The following is an 18,793-nucleotide window of genomic DNA, read 5'->3' as shown; positions in this document are numbered from 1 at the left end:
AAACAAAGCTGTTGGCATAATAAGATTTTTGAGTCACAGAGGTTGCCTTAAATCCCGAGGACTGGTTCACTGTTATTTAATCTAAACTGACACTGATGGTGTCTGCTGGACTACTGCAGCTGTACAACCACAACACCAGCTATGCAGAACTGAACATGGACATGATTGTTCAATTCAGTAAGCCAATACTCTTCTTGATGAAACTCATTTTGTGTATACTGCCTCTTGAGCTGTTGCCAGTGGTCTAGACTATTTATTCTGACACCTGGTAAACTAAAGACTGGCAGATTAGAAACACTTCCCTTTAACACTGCCAACTTGGAAAAAAAATGCTGCCTCTTAAACCATCTGGGCCAATCATGGAGATGCCTCCAGTGAACAGTCAGGGCCTGTTCTTCGATGAGACTAAGTGGAGTCAGTCCACTGGACTTACTTTCTACTAGATATGGCAACATATCCATCACCATAGATTGAGTGAAAAGTAAAGGACCATAGGTTTAAAATAGGCAGTCCATCACTGCACACCAGATACATGAATCTTACCATAAGTGGATGTTTTTCCTATGGTAGGAGAAAACACATCACATTGGAGATTGCACTCACCTACGCTTAGCATATTGACTAAACCAAACTGTGGACCCCTTTCAGGGGTATCAGCATTGCCTCACAGCTCTTGACGTTTTTCAGATTACCGTGTTGCTATTCCATCTCTGATCAGCATAGTCTGACACACCACTGTGGCTCTTTAAGCTTGTCTATGTCATGTGTTCAGCTTTATGGACAATTTACAGCCAAACATCTTTTATCTAAAAGTCACATGACAATGAGCTAATGATCAAGTTACTCAATTGACTCTCTATGACCATAGGCATTTGATATTGTAGAGAATTGGAATAGCCTCAAAAATTGACCCGAAAAGGTTTCTGGCTCTACTTTCCTCAACTCTTCTTCATCAATCAGTTTGACCACTAAATGAAGCTTTTCGAAATTTTGGGAATCTGCCCTGACCATTATTGAGCATGGGAGCATAGTGCTTATTATTTTTCCCAATATCAACTCCAGGGTGGCTTGGTTTGTACAACTTGAATTTAATTCTTATTCAAGTACCTGGATTCTCTTAGAAGTGTGGCATAGTTACGTGAAAAAGATAATGATCACTTAGCTGAGTACACTGCTTGCTAAGTTCCCCTATGGTAGTCCACACTGGCCAAAGTGAGGGGAAAAACAAAGCATTATAAGTTTAGTTAAATTGCTTTTGTAACTTTTGCACCTATCCCTTCTAAATGAAAACTTGGAGTATAAGTAGGGGGTGATTGAGAAAATGTAGAGTTATAACAATTGTAATGGGACACAAATATTTTATGGGACTGGAGGAAGAGCAACAAGGTGGCATCTGCAGAAGGTTCATCTTAGACCTTGGGAGACATGGATGACAAAAGGACATGAATATTTCTTTTTTTTTTTTTTCCTTTAGACCACCCCTGGAGCCTTCTTCAGAAAAAATCCTCTGTGTGTCTCTCCCAAATTATCAAGCACTTAAATTTAACTGATTTCTGGATCATAACTTCCCACAAGGCTGCTCTTATCACCATTTGATAGCCATTCATCTTAAAATTACCAAAAGAGAAAGTGATAACTCTAGTCCTTACACTTCCCAGTACAAATCTTGTAAGCATCTTTAGTTATCTGTTTCATCCACATTCCCACTTATGTAGCATAGTGATTTCTGGGATTGGATGAAGGTTATCTGGCTGATGGTTTGGACCAGACAGAATGGACTCTAGTCCCTACACTTCCCAGTACAAATCCTCCCCTCACCCCGGTACAAATACTGTAGACATCCTCAAACATTACCTTCAAAAACAACCACTAGACTCAATTATAGAAACTGAAGACCTACCAGATGGCAAGGAGACCACACTAGAGCGATGTCACCTTGTGCTCTTGCATGATGTAGATTCCACTTCAGGAGCTCCACTCACTGTAAACAGCTCTCTTTTTTAGGAATACCAAGTGTACTCTTGGGAGCAGGTCTTGTGTGGAAGCCAAGTATTGGCTTATTTCTCTCCCCCAAAATGATGATTGTCCTCTTAGGAGTAATCATAAGAGATCTCCAAGGTTTTAAGGGAACTCCCCCAGGAGATACTGTAGCCCTGAATACAGTTCTCTCCAAACTGAGCTACACTTAGTTGCTTGGGGAATCTCCCCAGAGAGGTAGTTGATTTGTTACTTACACCAACTTCATAGTTGGTTTTCCCTACAATATGATTCATTGTAAGGAAAATTAGAATTAGAAAATTCTATTAGAAAAGGTGATACAAGTGCTCGCTTCAGCACATACAGTAAAATTGGAATGATACAAAGATTAACATGGACCCTGTGCAAGGATGGCATACAAATTCACGAAGAAAAGGTGATATAAAATTTGTCTTTGATATTAGTTGAGGTGATCAAAGATACAAACTCAATCCTAGAATGCATTCAGGTTAGCATTAACTCAGTGGCCAGACTTGTTATAGATGCTATTGGCCATAGATTTTCTACTTGCAGGGCAAGGTAGAGTCTGTGTGATTTCTAAAATATCCAGCTATACCTGGATTAATGCCTTGAGCCAAGTGGAAAGGTCAATGTGGAAGCTTTAGGAGAAATACACCTGGATTTCTAAGGTAGATCCAGATGGTTTATGAGATTTGCTTAGTTGATTGGGTCTGGGACACTTGATGTTAATACTGAATATTGCCTCATCCTGCTGCTCAGAGTCCTATTGATAGTAACCTTCATTAAATGTAGTATGAGACAAATTTAACAGATTTAGTCTTAATCTCTATGAGCCATATTGATCAATGTGCCTGACAGAGTGGCATACTCATAGGAAATTTTTCCAGAAATCAAAACAGTGTTGAATCAAGGAGTAATTACAGTTAGAAGACAATTCTCCATGGGTACTGCATGTTTATTGTTCAGATATTGTTTCCCTTTGTGGCAAAGATCAGTCAGGTTTACTGTCCATTATAAAACGTTCATTTTTCCTACAGTTGGAATACTACTCCTATAATATAAACCACAATGTGTGAGCAGACACTTGGCCCACATAACATTGCCCTGAGGGACATCAGCATAAAATGCTGGTACTCTGACTACTACTATTGCTGTGAGTAATAAAGTTCTTTGTTCCTGATTCAGGAGTCTCATGTCTTCTGCCAGCACTCATGAAGCTATAGCAAGCTAACTTGGCACATAGGTAGGGTAAAGTCTCAGATCTTACTAAGTTCTTGACATCTTTATGACTAAGGCATACTAATTATGATTTCAGTTACATTAAGGAGAGTAGACTTTAGTCTACAGATCTTGTAACTAACATTTTTAAAGGATACCAGACTTTAAAATATTAAGTGAATAAATTACTGTGGTTATATAGAAGGTTATTCCTATATCCTGAGGGGAACTCTGGTTTCCACTAAGGGGGATTTATTTTAATATTTTGGAGAAACTGATGAAAAATATAGAAAATGCCCAAACGACATAAATTGTGCTTTGGCATTTGCAGATAGTTTGAAATTTATGGATCTTTTTAAAAAGGAGGTTCCACACTCATTGTGGAGCCCAACACTGGGCTTGAGCTCATGACCCTTAGATCAAGATCTGAGCTGAGATCAAGAGCCAGATGCTCAACCAACTGAGCCACCCTGGTGCCCCAGAAGTTTATGGATTTTTTATATTGAGAACCCTTGCTCTAAGAGAACCTATTCTTTGGGAGTAGAAGATTAGTATGCTTCTCCTAGACCAAACTTCTGGCATCTCCTCAAAATAACCCAAATACATTACAGTATCTTCTCACTGAGTTCTAGAAAGTGTAATATATTCATAATTAGAACACTAGAATGCTTGAAAATCTATTGCTTAAAGATCTAATATATCATATATCTGGAGTCATATGACTTAGATATATTCCAAGAAATAAAAAAGCATTACCCATTTGGATATATATATATATATTCCTCTTTCTATATATATTCCTATATATATATATTCCTCATATACATATATATTCCTATATATATATATATATATATATGTATATATATTCCTCTAGCATAAGTTGTTTAACAAAACATAGCAAAGAATGGTTGGTCAGACCTTAAGGAAATATCTTTCTATAATGCCTTATTACAGAAAAATGGATCAACACTTGTAATGATAAAGTTCCCTTCTGAAATGCATGTGGAAAAGACATACTTGGGAAAAACATTCAAAATTTTCTTTGCTAGTATTAGAAAAAGGTACTGAGGGTAAGGAAAGGTTATTAGCTTGCTATTACTCAATCCCTGCTGAGCACAGTAGAACATAAAATAGGAATAAAGAAAGGAAGTCAGCTCTCCAATCCCAGCTGCAGGCTGATGAATCAGCTAGTGATTAATTGTTGTTACTAGTAATTGAAATAATCATATTTCAGAGAGATGGGGAAGAAAGCATTTGGTCTCTAAAATGCTTTTGCCTCAAAATGTAATTGCAGCAATATTATTGGATGTCTTAAAAGGAGATATAAAGTTCTTAATGTAAAACTAAAAGGAATATGATTCCCAAGATTGACCCAACATCTGGCATTAGGTTTTGAAAACCCTCCTCTGACTCAGTCCCTTTACACCAGCCCTCTTATTTTCTTATATACATTTCTTTTAAGTTTGCTTTATACAGAAGACAACATAGTGCACAATGCAAAACAATAACAAACTAATATACATTGCCTTAATTTCAGTAAAGCCAGTAAGTTCACATTTACTCCCTCTCCCAAAATTGTGCTTATATTTTTAAAGTAATGTTAATGTGTTAATCAGCGGGCTTAACATGTTTCAAATTCTAAATGTGTATGGCCCTAAGCCAAGGATTTGGGGAGTCACTGCCTTCAAGTAGTTTACTCTCTAATTGTGAAGATATAGTATGTATGTAAAATGTTGCCAATCAAAATGGTGCACAGGAGTACTATAGAAAGATTTCATGAAGATATAAATTTGCATTTAGTGAGTACTTAACATATTTAGGTCCTCCAGAATTTTTGTTTTCCTCAAAACTAATCTGCAAAATCACCCTGAGATGAAAGTATCATACCAATTTGAAATTATGAATAAATAGGATCAGAAGGATTAAGTCATTCCTTCAATTCCACAAGAAATGCAGAACCAAAATAATGCAGAACCAATTTTCATATGTGCTTCTGGTTCTATCTGATGCAAAAAGAAGAGAGGGAAATAACTCCAAATTTTAAGTCCTTGATGATAATAAAAGGCTAAGGTAATAGCATTATGCAATACAAGAATTATGAGAGGAAAAAACTGGCATGGAAGGAAAAATGAGTTTTTTGTAACAGATTATTTCTGAAGTGATACTAGGCCACATAAGGAGAAATGCCCAATAAACAGATAGAGATAAATGATTCTAGTTTTAAAAAAGAGAAATCAGGATTAGAAATGTAGGTATGGTACTCAACAGTGTTTCAATGACATACTGAGAAAAAATAGTAATAAATGATCAACCATAAATTATGCAGGCAACTCTTCAGATTAAAAAATGGAATCCATTTCTTCTCCCCTTGAAACTGGGTTCGGTTTTGGACTTGACCAATAGAATGCGGTAGTGATGCTGTACTAGTTCAGGGTGTAGGCTTTAGGAGATATGGCATTCTTTTGCTATCCTGAGGCTCCTGGTAAAGAAGCCCGGGATGTCCATCTGCAGAAAGGAGCCATGTGAAGAGAGGAGCCACAGCCAATAGCACAGCAGTATGGCCCCTGACAACTGAGTGAGGCCATTCTTGATCCTCTAACCCAGCTACCACCTGAATAAGTAAGCCATGTTAACACAAAAGAGCAGAGATTAATCATCTCTGATGGGCCCTGCTTAAATTCCTGAACCACAGAATCGTAATTAATAAGCATGTTACATTTTATCCATTTAGTGTTAGGGGAATGTGCTGTACTGCACAGTACTGCTAAAACCCAGAAGGAGACTAACAAGTCATTAAACAAATATTTGCTTTTTCTTCGTGTCACACAATGAATTATTTTATTAAGAAACATAAAGATGATCGGTGCCTGGGTGGCTCAGACAGTTAGGCATTTGCTCAGGTCATGATGTCAGGGTCAGGTGGATCCCTGCTCAACAGGGAGCCTGCTTCTCCCTCTCCTTCTGCCCTGCTCCTGCCACTGCTCATTCTCTCTCTCTCTCTCTCAAAGAAATAAAATATTTTTTTTAAAAAAGTAAAAAGAAATATAAAACAGAGCTTTACAGGGTAGAGAGTTATTAAGGAGTTGGTAGAGAAATATTTGCATTGGGTAGTCATAGAAGGCTTCCTGGGGAGGTGACCTTTGAGTAGATTAGGAAGTCAGTGATTCAAATGGATAACAACGATGGACATGAATATCAGAGAACACTTAATTACCAAATGTTTGATAATATGTTATGAGTGACACATTCAAAACCAAATTAACCATCCCACTTGTATTGGCATCATTATAGAGGGCCCTTCCCACCATCTCTTCTTTTGTCTACATAACCATTTATCCTTAAAAATCAATTCAGAAGCCATCTTTTTTAGAAAGACCTCCCTAACATCTTTCATCTGACCTAGTATTCTCTTCTATGTCATCATAGCCACCTGTATTTTCTTGTGTGAGAGTATCAAATACATGATGTGACTTTTTTTTCTTAAACCCGAACCTCACACCATTAACCTTAAAACTCGTTTTGACCTTAGAAACCTCACAGTATGCATCTTGCTGGGGAAAGGGCATGGCTTTCTTGCCTTTAGTTACATTGTGCCCTCTATCTTTTCTTTTGTTCTTCTATTTTATCTCCCATTGGATCCCAGTTTAAGCATATCACCAAAATTTAGATTAAATCAAGAAAAAAGTTTTTGACCAATGGCTGCCTAATCTGTCACTGAAAAGTAGCAACAAAGCAAAGCTTTTATCAGCCAGAAAATGTACTGTGCTTCCTTTGGGAAGGCAAACAAGACAGCAGATATAGAAGCCTCTCTCAAAGGAGGAAAAAAAGAAACTGAAGGATTTTAAGAGTAACACCTGTCAAATGGAGCAGTAATGTGTACTGTTTGACAAAATAGGCTGGTGACTGTCAAAATAAATAATAAACCTTCCAGCTCTGACTAATGCCTGAGCTATACTGGAAGACTTGAGGGAAGCATCCAACAAAATGCAAAATTGAAAGAAAAATTGGAATGGTCGGCACAGCCTCCTAGCAGCTAAATTTGAAATAATTTTGGAAAAACTCAAACCATTCACTGGGTTTCGTGGCAGAGGGGAAAGTTCCAACAACTCTTCTGATTGAGCATTCCGCTTTCGCTAGGAAATCACTTCTCTTCTGATGGAGTGCCAAGAAGTTGGTCTCTGCTTTTTCAATACAGAAACAATCCTGCCGTGACTGTGGCATTCTCCGTGCAGACTTTTAGCTGACTGCCAATAATATCATCAGGAAGAGCAGCCTGAGCTGGACCCCTTTTGTATGCAGGGTGGGGCAAACTGCAGAAAAGGCAGAGATCAGAGGAAGTCCATTTTAATACCTTTCCACTTCCATTTCTTCCCAGTCGAGGCACCCATTTTCCTTTTCCCATAGCTCCTTAGAGGGTCATCTTATTTTCCCTTTCCAGCAAGCAAGTTTTTCTAACATGATTACAAAGAAAACTGCCTGAGTATCTGCTCATAATGTTCTGACCCTTTCCAGGGGCAGTTTCATTTAAACAAATTGTTTTTTAAAGGCCCAAAAAGCCTCGATAAATTCCTGCTCTAAGATTCAATAATAAATCACAAGCGGAAGAATACATTGTTAGTGGAGGAATTTTAAGCATCTCCAAAACCTAGTTCTGCAAAAGCCACCTTGCTTCAGAAATTATTCACTTACGCCTCAAGTTCTAAGTAGCCGAGGTGAGTACTGGTTTGTCCCTCTGCTTGACTCTTTTAATCATGCTCTTGTTCCCAGAAGGTATTCTCTGGGCTCCCTAAGTCAAAGTGTTAGAGAAAAGAGAAAAAACACTAAACAGAATATCTGCTTCCAAGGAGGGGCCTGTCTAGATATTATTTAGCCTACAGTAACATGGCTTGTTTTCCCACTTAATTTTATTTATTTATGTTCTTTCATTATTTATTTCTCCTTCATCTGTTTTATGCATTATATTGTATTGACTCTAGTTCCAAATATGTTTTTCATAAGGATTTGATGCTGTCATAAGTAAACCATTTTGAAATGTGAAATGAGCAAAATATCAAATCAAAAAACATACATTTAATATTTGCTCACTTCTAGCCAAACATACCTGCTAAAAATCTATAATTAAAAAATCCTGAGTCTTTTGTTTGTTTGAAGATTTTCTCGGGAGAGTTGTGCTAACCCGAAACTGTGTTTCTACATCATTTTGATTGCCATAGTCCTTAAAACAAAAATTCAGGACATATTCTGATTACAGAATGAATATCTGAACTCAGGACCATTGCAGATATATGGGTAGCAAATAACCATCCACATGTGTCATAAATGAAATAAAAAGTTGGTTCCTTCACATATCCATGAGTCACAAATGGACAGGAATCAGGATGCCCTTGCTTCCTACCCAGCGTTTTCAACATTCTCGGACAATTTGATTCACCAGCCCTTTTGGTTGATCCATCTTACTCTGATAGAAGATGATCCAACCTAGTCAACATCATGTCCAATGTATCCTGTACTTCCTGCAGCAATTATTCTGCTTGGCAGGACACTCTTCTCTAAAGCCTTCTCTGCTCATTATTCTTGCTGCCTCTGCAGGGTCAGTAATGTGTCTGCCAGTAAAGTGTTGTCTCCTTCCATTTCCTATTCCCATAACCACAAGGAGTAGAAGCAGTTCCCCGGTTGAAGAAAGAGCATTTATCCATTAATAACCACACTAGTCTAGCGGCCAAATCCCATGTTGATGCTCTGGTCATTTTTAACGTGGACTACTATAACCACATTCTGTGCTGTCTCCAAGGCTTTATTCTTCATCCCAGTTTAAAATGACCTGCATTCTGCAGATCAAATCATTTTCTAGATGGATTTAAGTTATCCCCATGGGAAGGAAGAGCCTGGACTTGGCAATGTTGCATATAGGGAGTATGGTGTAGAATGGGGAGATGATTGTCTAAAAGAGGCATTTAAACACACCATATGATGACAGCGATCCAGCTTAGTAGTTTGCTGGGGGGGGGGGGTGGGTTTTGTTTGGTTTTGGTTTTGGTTTTTTCATGCATTCCAGAAATCAGGAAATTTCAAGATCTTGTTACAGTTTTATTGACATTTGACAAATGGAGGGAATTTGCTCTACCTATATCTTACCTTATTGAAAGATATTTTGCGTAAGCTTTTGCAAGCTGAAAAAATCACCAAGGAGTACCATCATACCATTGCTTGTCTGTTTAACTAACTTCTACTTTGATGCAGCTGAATCCGCAGAGAGAATTTTTAAGAAGCTCTTTGAATAGTCACATTGTCCACCAAAATCTGCAGATAAGAATAAAAGTAAGAAATGTAAGACAATGATAGAAAAATAGCAACTGTGTGCTACCCTTCGAAGCTCTGTTTAATTTCCTGGCATCCTCGACATTCAGGGGGCTTATATTTTGGAATTCCTATAGCCTTCTGTGAAAGAGTTAATTCATTACCAAAAGGTGAGCCATTTCCTGTCTGCTTAGTTGTAGAATCAAACTAAGTACTATTTTATCAAAAGGAACATTGGCTGTCACCCAGCGTTAATCATTTTCAGAACAATTATGATTTACTTTAGACACAAGGATGATGGATCTCTATTTCCAGATTCTATTTTGGCAACTTTGAGCCTTACCTCATATGTAAGATTATTGCTGAAAACAGTGCTTCTCCAAATTGTCCTCCTTCATTCTTTTTGTGCCTATCTGAAAAAAAAAAATAATTAATTACATTCAAGCTAGCAAACCTATGTGACTGCCAATGCTAGCTCAAATATTGTTTGCATATAATCCTACACAGATGTGGAGCCAATAGGGAGCTGGATGACTGTGTGTTTTTACACATCTTTTAGTTAAATTAAAAATCCAAAAGCTAAATCTTGTGTTCTGGGACAACATGTGAATTTGACATTTCCTGGAGGTTATTAGAACCATAAACCAATGACTAGACTATATTCATCCATTTAAGTGGTTTGTGACTATGAAAGACTAAATATTTACAATGTCTTTTATCCCTGGATACAATATAATGATTTCGTCATTTTAATAGCTCTGTACTCAAATGTGGTTGCATCGCACTTAAATTTTAAAGACATGAATTTCAAATAATTTGGGTCTCATTAACCATTTGAGGAAGGCCCAAGAGTGACAAAACATACAGCAAGAGTTCAAGGCATTGAAAACATTATTTTAGTTTTGATTTATGTCTTCCCTCCTGAATCTTACATGATTTACCAAATTTTACTGCAAGTGTTCAGATAAGAAGAGATATTTTTAAGCACACAGCTCATCAGAAGAAAGTCACTAACAGACCCCAGGCATCTGCTTATAAATGCAAGGCTGTGCACACAAATGAGGACTGGGTAACCAAATGTGAATGAACCAGGACAAAACAATCACAGCCACTACAGAAACAATTGAAGCAATGTACCCCACTGAAAGCTGCTTGAGTTGCTTTGTTGTATATAGGAAAACACAATGCTATTCCACAAAACCCATCATCTAGTCATTTGCTTTACCTTTTAGAGTCCTAAAACTGCCTGAGTGTTCTTCTTCCCATTATTTCCCTATGTTCTTAAATCTTGTTTTATGTAAAGAAAAATGAGTTGGTTATAATGGCTAATATTATCCACAACCACTCCCCACCCCCCCACCCCCACCCTACTTCTTCTCATGTAGGATGAAAACTAAATCTGGTTTATTTTCAACATGGAAATGTAGGAACAACATTAACTAGTTTCTTTTGTATTTGCTTCCATTAATCACAGGTTTTCACTTATATTAATACTGTTGTTTTGCATAAAAGAAAAATAAAACATACCAACTGACACAGACATTATCAAAATAAATTTATGGCTACCTCCCCTAAAGTGCACAAAGGATATGATCTATTAGAACTTTTGTACTAAGACTTTTGGAATGCTCTGTTCATAGTAGTTGACCTCAACAATTATTTCATAAATCATTATCCTAAAGCACCTATCAAAAATGTTTTATAGTACCTTGGTTGGATCATCTGTCAAGCCATAGTTTATGTCATGATGAGGTTAGAGTCAAAATGAAAGAAATAAAGGAAAAGAGATTTTTTTTTTTAGTTGTTTATATACTGCTGATCCTTAATGAATGTTCAAAGGAAGTCATATACATACAAAGGGATAATTTTTCTTTTTACCTCCTAGAAAAAGGAAACTCACACATATTCATGTTATTGAATGTAATGTTTATATAACAAATGCTATGGGGATCCCTGGGTGGCGCAGCAGTTTAGCGCCTGCCTTTGGCCCAGGGCGCGATCCTGGAGACCTAGGATCGAATCCCACGTCAGGCTCCCGGTGCATGGAGCCTGCTTCTCCCTCTGCCTATGTCTCTGCCTCTCTCTCTTTCTCTCTCTGTGTGACTATCATAAATAAGTAAAAATTTAAAAAAAATATATTAAAAAAAAACAAATGCTATGATATACTGGAAAGATATTAAGCTATAAGTAAAACAAAACAAAGCAAATATTTAAAACAAAACTAAAATAATATATTTGGTGGTTTTAATACTCAATTTCCTTATCTGTTATATGGGAACAACATCTGTGGTGTAATATTTTGCAAAATCATTGAAAGCACAAATGAAACAATGTGCTTGAAATAATCATGAAAATAAAAACCAGCATGTTATAAGAAGATATTAATTAACTGGTAGAGTTCAGTTAATTAATGCCTTTTAAGAGCTCCCGTACATTGGAAGAATCAAGCCCATAAAATATCATAGATAAAACAGTAGGGAGTGTGTAGCTGCCTTGGAACATACCAGAAAACCTTCATAGGAAAGACAACACTTAGACTTGATATGGGAGGTAAAGGATGGGCTCTTCAAATGGAGAAGAAAAAAAAAACAATATTTTGAACAGAGGGAACAATATTTACACATACAGATAAGCATAAAAACTCACAATGAGTTCATCAAACTCATGGCTGAGATGGGGGAGTGGCAAGGTAGTGATCCAGATGTTCCTGAAGGACAAAAAAAAAAAAAAAAAAAAAAAAAAAAAACTGATAAAGAAGAGTTATTCATGTATTATTTTGGTAAGTCAAGATTTCATTGCCCAGTTGATGGAAAGCTTTTGGATTTTTAAGGTGAAAAGTGTATAATATGATGTATATTTTTTTTAAAAAAATAACCTCAAATTCATAGGCCATATGGATCTATTATGGAAAGGATTGATAGAGTAGAGATTAAAAAAAAAAAAGACTAGGCACTTACTACAATTTTACAGAAAGAAAAGATTAACAATCTATGTTAATTTGGTGGTTTTGAGAGGTAAATTGAGAGATAGAAATGTGGTAGGATGAGTAAGACCCAGTAACCACTTAAAGCTGGAGAGTAAAGGAGAGGTAGTGATAAGTTGGTGTATTAGGGGTGTCTGGTGTATAAAATGGGTATAATTCTCTAAGCATGTACTTAAGTTTCTACCAGTATGAAAGGTATTCACTGCCCTAATGTAGTTCTTCATGTTTGCCTAATCCTATTTGACCCCTCTCCCCAACAGCACAAAGGCATTTTAACAATATGTAGAGCAGATGGAGCTGACAATCACTTCCCTTTGGTAATTTCTGAGATGAGATATGAAAGATTTAGGAAAAATCCCACTGCGCCTACCCCTTCTTATCATGCTCTTATTTGAACAGCACTCAGTTAAATCCTGGGATTTCTTTCAGCAGGGGGTCTTTCCTACATGATTGGTGGAGTGGTTGTGAATCACTGTGACATGCATGTCCGGAGGGTCTCCTTTTTCACCCAGTTCACTGATATACTTTGCTCAAGGGTGCAAATGTTCATGATAGCAACTTACTCAACTCATCTCTTTCTCCATGCTTGATGCATGGCCTACGGATGCCTGCATCATTGCTGTCTGGACATCTCACACTCTACCTCCAATGAGGCAGGAATTGAACCTAATTAATTCCTGTCTATAACATTCAGCCTTACCTCCTAAAAATATGGACATTTAATAAATGTTTTGGTGATAATGGAATAATTTATCTCTTCTAGGGTGCATCCCTTTCAACTGAAGCAAGAACAGCATACATTGTACTGGTTTAGGGAGGATAAATGTAATTCCATGACAATTAAAAATGATAGGAGGAGTAAAAACCCATCCATCTGCCTAATGACTAAACTTCAGTGGTGAAGAATTGATAATTCTAGTGGAATTTGTTAGTGGAAGGGTCTTTCATTTAATACATTTTAGAAATTCCAGGGAGTCTGACTATCCCTGTTAACACAGTAGTGTCAAGCCATTTAAGGTAACCTCATTGAACTCAAGGAAAGGACAGGATCCATATTTTCACGTTAGAACAAAAGAAAACATGATTTTTTTTTCTGTTTAAATTAGCTCAACGTTTGTTCATATTGTTTCCAGTACTGTACACAATCACAGAACTTTAGCCACACACATATGCCTCTTGTGTATGTGTGTGTATGTGTGTTGTGTATAATACACACATATATAGATATGAAGATATACATATTCATATATATTCATATATGTAAACTATACACACATACGTAGTCATGGATAGTATATACATGACTTAATATAGGATATATATGAATATCTTTTCCTTAAAAATATAATTATTTTTCTTTATGGTTTATTATTTGAAAAGATGTTTATATTCAGTTTTCAAAATCTCAAAGGTACTTATCAACTGAAATGGATATATAAATAAATTAAAATAAGTTTTTATTGATACAAGCCAAGAAATAGATAATTTTTATTGTGGTAATTTGTGTATAGGTCTGTCTATTTTGTTTGTTTTTTTCATACCTACACATTGAACTGTGCAATTCCTAGAAACTGCCTTCTGGAAACTTGGTTGGTTGGTTAAGATTTCTTTTAATAGTCACATAATCAGCACTGTGAGTTTAGAATAAAAAGAAAAAAAAGTCTAAAGGTAAAGCGAAAGGAAAATCCTCACTCTTACCTGAACACATTTTACGAATCTATTCTATTAGGTTAACATGTCTTGTCAAACAACAGGAAAATTAAAGGCACAATGTAACTCTATGTCCTATTCTATTGAATATTTTTTTTCTTGTTCAGTTCCCAGAGTGAAGGAAGTTGTACTGGTTTTTCCAATGACTTAGAAAAAGCATTACCTACATATTTTCAAATATAGCTTATTAAAGCACATGATCTCAAGTCAAGTCTATCAAAGCTACTGTGGTGATTGTACTGTATTTGTTATTAAGATACAATATGAATTCAGTTTAATTCTTTTGCTGCAGCAATTGTTTGGTAGATAGTGGGCTCTAAAAAGAAACAATATAATCAAGTCACTAGTTTTTAGTATACATCAGAAATAGAATATTTAAGATTTCATTTATAGAATTTTAAATCATGGAGTTGATTTTATAGATACTACTGAAATACTTAAGGGATACATTCTTATTTTAGAAAATGTAGTTCTCATTTTATCATTTATATTTATGTAAACTTGCTTTTCCTTTGCTTTAATTTTATCCACTGAAAAATTGCCTCTGATGTGTTTTGCATTTCTCTCCCCTTCTCCAGATCTGTCCTTACATGTTTCACAACCAGCAGATTTACTCTGGTGCTGTTAGCAATTTCTGCCATAAGAGAAAGTTATGGGTTTTTTTCCTGTGGCTCCTGTGCAAAAGTTTAAGAGAAACTGAGCTACATTTCAGTTCAAACTGACATTTCTGTCCACTTAAGTTACTTAGTTATTTCTTTTAAAATTTAATTTTTGTGACTCAAAATAAATAACCATTGTTATTTTATATTGGCATTTTTTAGACAAAGTTCACTATTCCTAATAGTATTTTACTAGAGTGAACATTTTTTATTTATATACTTGATTTTTAAAGGTTTTCTGAATTTATAATTAGATTTATTATGTTGTCGAATAAAATAACTTCAAAAGTATGTGTATCGGGATCCCTGGGTGGCGCAGCGGTTTGGCGCCTGCCTTTGGCCCAGGGCGCGATCCTGGAGACCCGGGATCGAGTCCCACATCGGGCTCCCGGTGCATGGAGCCTGCTTCTCCCTCTGCCTGTGTCTCTGCCTCTCTCTCTCTCTCTCTCTCTATGACTATCGTAAAAAAAAAAAAAAAAAAAAAAAAAAAAAAAAAAAAAAAGTATGTGTATCTAGTTTTATATTGCTAATCAATAGAAAAATAGCATTAGAAACATAAAGTTTAATTTCCCCCACAGGGGGACCTCTTTGGACCTAAGTGCTGCTACTCTGCCCTCTTGACAGGTAATTTGAATTATTTGGACTTTACTTTTCTTATTTGTGAAGGCCAGCTCAAAAGACTTACACTTTAAGGCCTTAAAACTCATGCTTGTCAAGAAAAAGATATTGACCCCCTTCTACGTTTCAACACTGACAATACAGATGTTACCAAAATAAAATTAATAATAATTAGAAGAAGAAGAACTTACCAAGAACTTTCTGGGTGCCAGATGCTGTGATTAGGCATGTGTCAGTAAGGACAGGTCACATTATGCTATAGTAAACCAATGCCCAAATCATGGGCCAATGTCCAGTGTGGGTCATCACGATGGTCTAAGCTAAATAATAATAATAATTATTAAAACTTCTGCATGAGACTCTCTTCTGTCCACCTTTCATGAGCCAAAGCAAATCACAAGATCCTGCCTAACTCTAGAGATTGTAGAAAGTATAATCCCATCAATGCATCAAGAAGAAACAGAACGTGTATGCACAGCCCTAAGGATGTCAGAGCCTCCTTTAATTCACAAATCAGCTTCTCTAACGAGCACCAGGACTTTCAGCCAGCTATTTCAAGTTCGATTCCCTTACCTTGCTTGGTTTGTTTTGGATTACTTGTAAACGTATGAAATTATATTGTCCGTTTGTTTTGAAGATCTGGACATGGATAGATAGATATGGGTATATCTCCAGTTAGAATGTACTGGCTGTAAGGGCGAGAACATTGTCCACCTTCTTTTCCTCCTCTTTACTTTCCTTTTTATTTTTCTGTTCTCCTAACTCTATCATCAATACCTACACTGACACCTGAAACATAGTAAATACATCAACAATAAATATATAATGAATGAATTATATCCATTTTACGAATAAGGAACCTGAATCTTAGCAGTTAAGTAACTTGAGATGACATAGGTATGAAGTAGCAAAGCTAGAATTCAGAGCCCAAGGATTTAAACCCTGACACTCAGTTGTATAGCTATTGTGCTTGATAATTATATAGGCTAGAGGGAAAGACATATATAATTGTGAGGTACCTTGACAAAAGCTGTAAGAGAAACATAAAGGAATTACGATGGAATTACAGAGGGAGTAAAATCTAACTATTAGTTATAGCATTTTGAAGGTAATAAAAAATAGTGCGAAGCAAGTTTTTATGGAGGAGTACTATGCTGGGTTTTGAGTGAGATCTTGAAGATATGTTTACTATTTTGTTTGAAATTACTTCTTTGACTTTCTGTTATGAACCAGACATGTGTTAGCTGCTAAAGTACCCAAGGCAGAAAGTCTTTGCCCCTCTAGTGCCTCTAATCTCATATGTGCCAGTCAGACACATACAGACAAAATCACCCTTCAGTGAGATGCTGGCAATCTTATCTACAGCTTTTGGAGGGATAGGTGTGGGTACAAAAGAGGAGTTTTCACTGGAGGTAAGTGAGCAGATGTTGACAGGACCACACCCTGTAGAAAGGTCTTTGAGAGTCATCGACTCCAAAGGCTGCCTCAATACATGACCATGGAGCCAGATGAAACAGAGCTTGAATCTCTGCCATAGCCCTTCTCTCCTCTTCACTAAATATCCCCCAATGACATTCTTCCACACTGATTTTCAGGCTGAGTCACTGAGTCAGGAAAAAAAAGAAAAAACAACCCCAGGTTCTCATAAGACAGATTTACGGCAAGAATCCAGAAAGAAAATACTTAAAACTATCAGTCTTCTGCACTTAGAAGGCTGTGAAATTTGACTTCTCTGAAATAAAGGGGAAAAGTATCATTCTTATCAACAACATACTTTGATTACCTACTAAGTTCAGGGCATGTTTTCTATATTTTGGTTATGGGATAGTGGATGATACGGGAATGGTAGATAATGAAACATTTAGCGATTCTCAGCCCAGAATAAGCACTAAAGGCACTAAGTCTGTTGACACTCAGAGGAAGGGGAGACATCTACGGGATACAAGTGGATGCTGGGATGAGACCAAAAAAGCAGCACTTTCCAGACAAGTGGGAGAAGGAGTTATCAAAGTGAGGAGCTCTATCATTGAGGATTATGTTTGGCTGCCTATAATAGAAAACCCCAAAATAACAGTGTCTTTGAAAATGATAGATTTTATTTATCTCTCACTTAAAAGTCCATAAATGTGTAGTACAATATGACTTGATTTTTTCCCAGGATCCCCTTTTTGTTCTGTCATTTATTCTAGGGGGAAAAATGATTATATACTCAAAGGAATAATTATCTGGGTGTTAAATGAGGGAACTATCTATAAATGTGTGAAAAAGATTAAGAGCAACACAAGATGTTGAGGGTCCCAAGGACTAGCAAAGGTTGGAGGGGAATCAACACTATCCTCTAGCTGTTACAAGGAGTTCCGGGTGTGGCCATAGGAAGAAGAGGTGTGGCCTCAAAGAAGTCATATAACTATTGCTAAACCTCAGACAGGAACCCAGGGAATGAAGTAATAATCAATCTCCACTTGCCCTCCATTTCCTTACCTCCCATTGGCCAAACACAACTAAAAGCTACAGAGCAAAGGAGCCCACGATATACTTTTGGCCTCACAGAGCACACAACAGGATGGAAAAGAGTAAAGAACTGAATTGGAAGAACAAACATAGAATAATTGACACAATTCACCCCTCAGCATTGTACCCTCTCAGAACTACCTCTTGTCTGCCTTTCCATTTGGGGCAACGTGACTCATAAAATCACAGGTGTCCTGTGATTAGGCAATTAGAGTTTACTTACCAAAACCCAGGTGTACACCAGAAGTTGGTGTTCAAATGGAGAATAATTGCTGGCAGCATAGAGAATGGATCTAAGCTAAAACCCAAGTGGTCTCTGTTGTTATTCTCATGTTTAGACGTGGTGGAGACCTCTCAAAGTACCTCTATTTACCACTGTCCTTTTCGGGACCATTCTGCCTGCTGGGTTATAAGGTCCATGTGTGGGAGGAGCCTGTGCTACAGCCTAGACCTGCTGTGTAGTCACCTTTTGCTTTAGGCCCTACTCAAAACTGCACTTTTAAATGCCACCTGTAAATATATTAAAATAACATGTCCAAATATTTTATATATTTGCTCCAAATTCTAAAGAGGTTAGATAAAGACTTTTGATTTTTTGTTTTTTCCTTCTCAGAGGATGGCAAAACATGCAGCAACTTGTCTTTCACTTTAGGAGAGTATCCCCAAACATGCCCCACCTGAGGGACCCCAAGAAACCTCACAGATTTTGCAAGCCTGATGTAACTCATTAAAGCAACTTTGGTGCTTGTTACTTCCTTCTTACCTGCTTTAATTAGCATAATTCAGTGAATCAGTA

The 18,793-nt window shown here is 36.8% G+C and overlaps 1 non-coding gene across 1 annotated transcript; it reads left to right on the top strand.

Annotated features, from left to right (window-relative positions):
* Positions 1-2,321: 2,321 nt before the first annotated feature.
* On the top strand, positions 2,322-2,429 carry LOC129513180 (U6 spliceosomal RNA). The gene has a single exon (XR_008665166.1). It is a non-coding gene; the product is annotated as a U6 spliceosomal RNA (small nuclear RNA).
* Positions 2,430-18,793: the final 16,364 nt, after the last annotated feature.

Source organism: Nyctereutes procyonoides, unplaced genomic scaffold (assembly GCF_905146905.1).
Source record: "Nyctereutes procyonoides isolate TBG_1078 unplaced genomic scaffold, NYPRO_anot_genome, whole genome shotgun sequence".
Taxonomy (NCBI): domain Eukaryota; kingdom Metazoa; phylum Chordata; class Mammalia; order Carnivora; family Canidae; genus Nyctereutes; species Nyctereutes procyonoides.
This window is presented reverse-complemented; position numbering and strand designations above follow the sequence as displayed.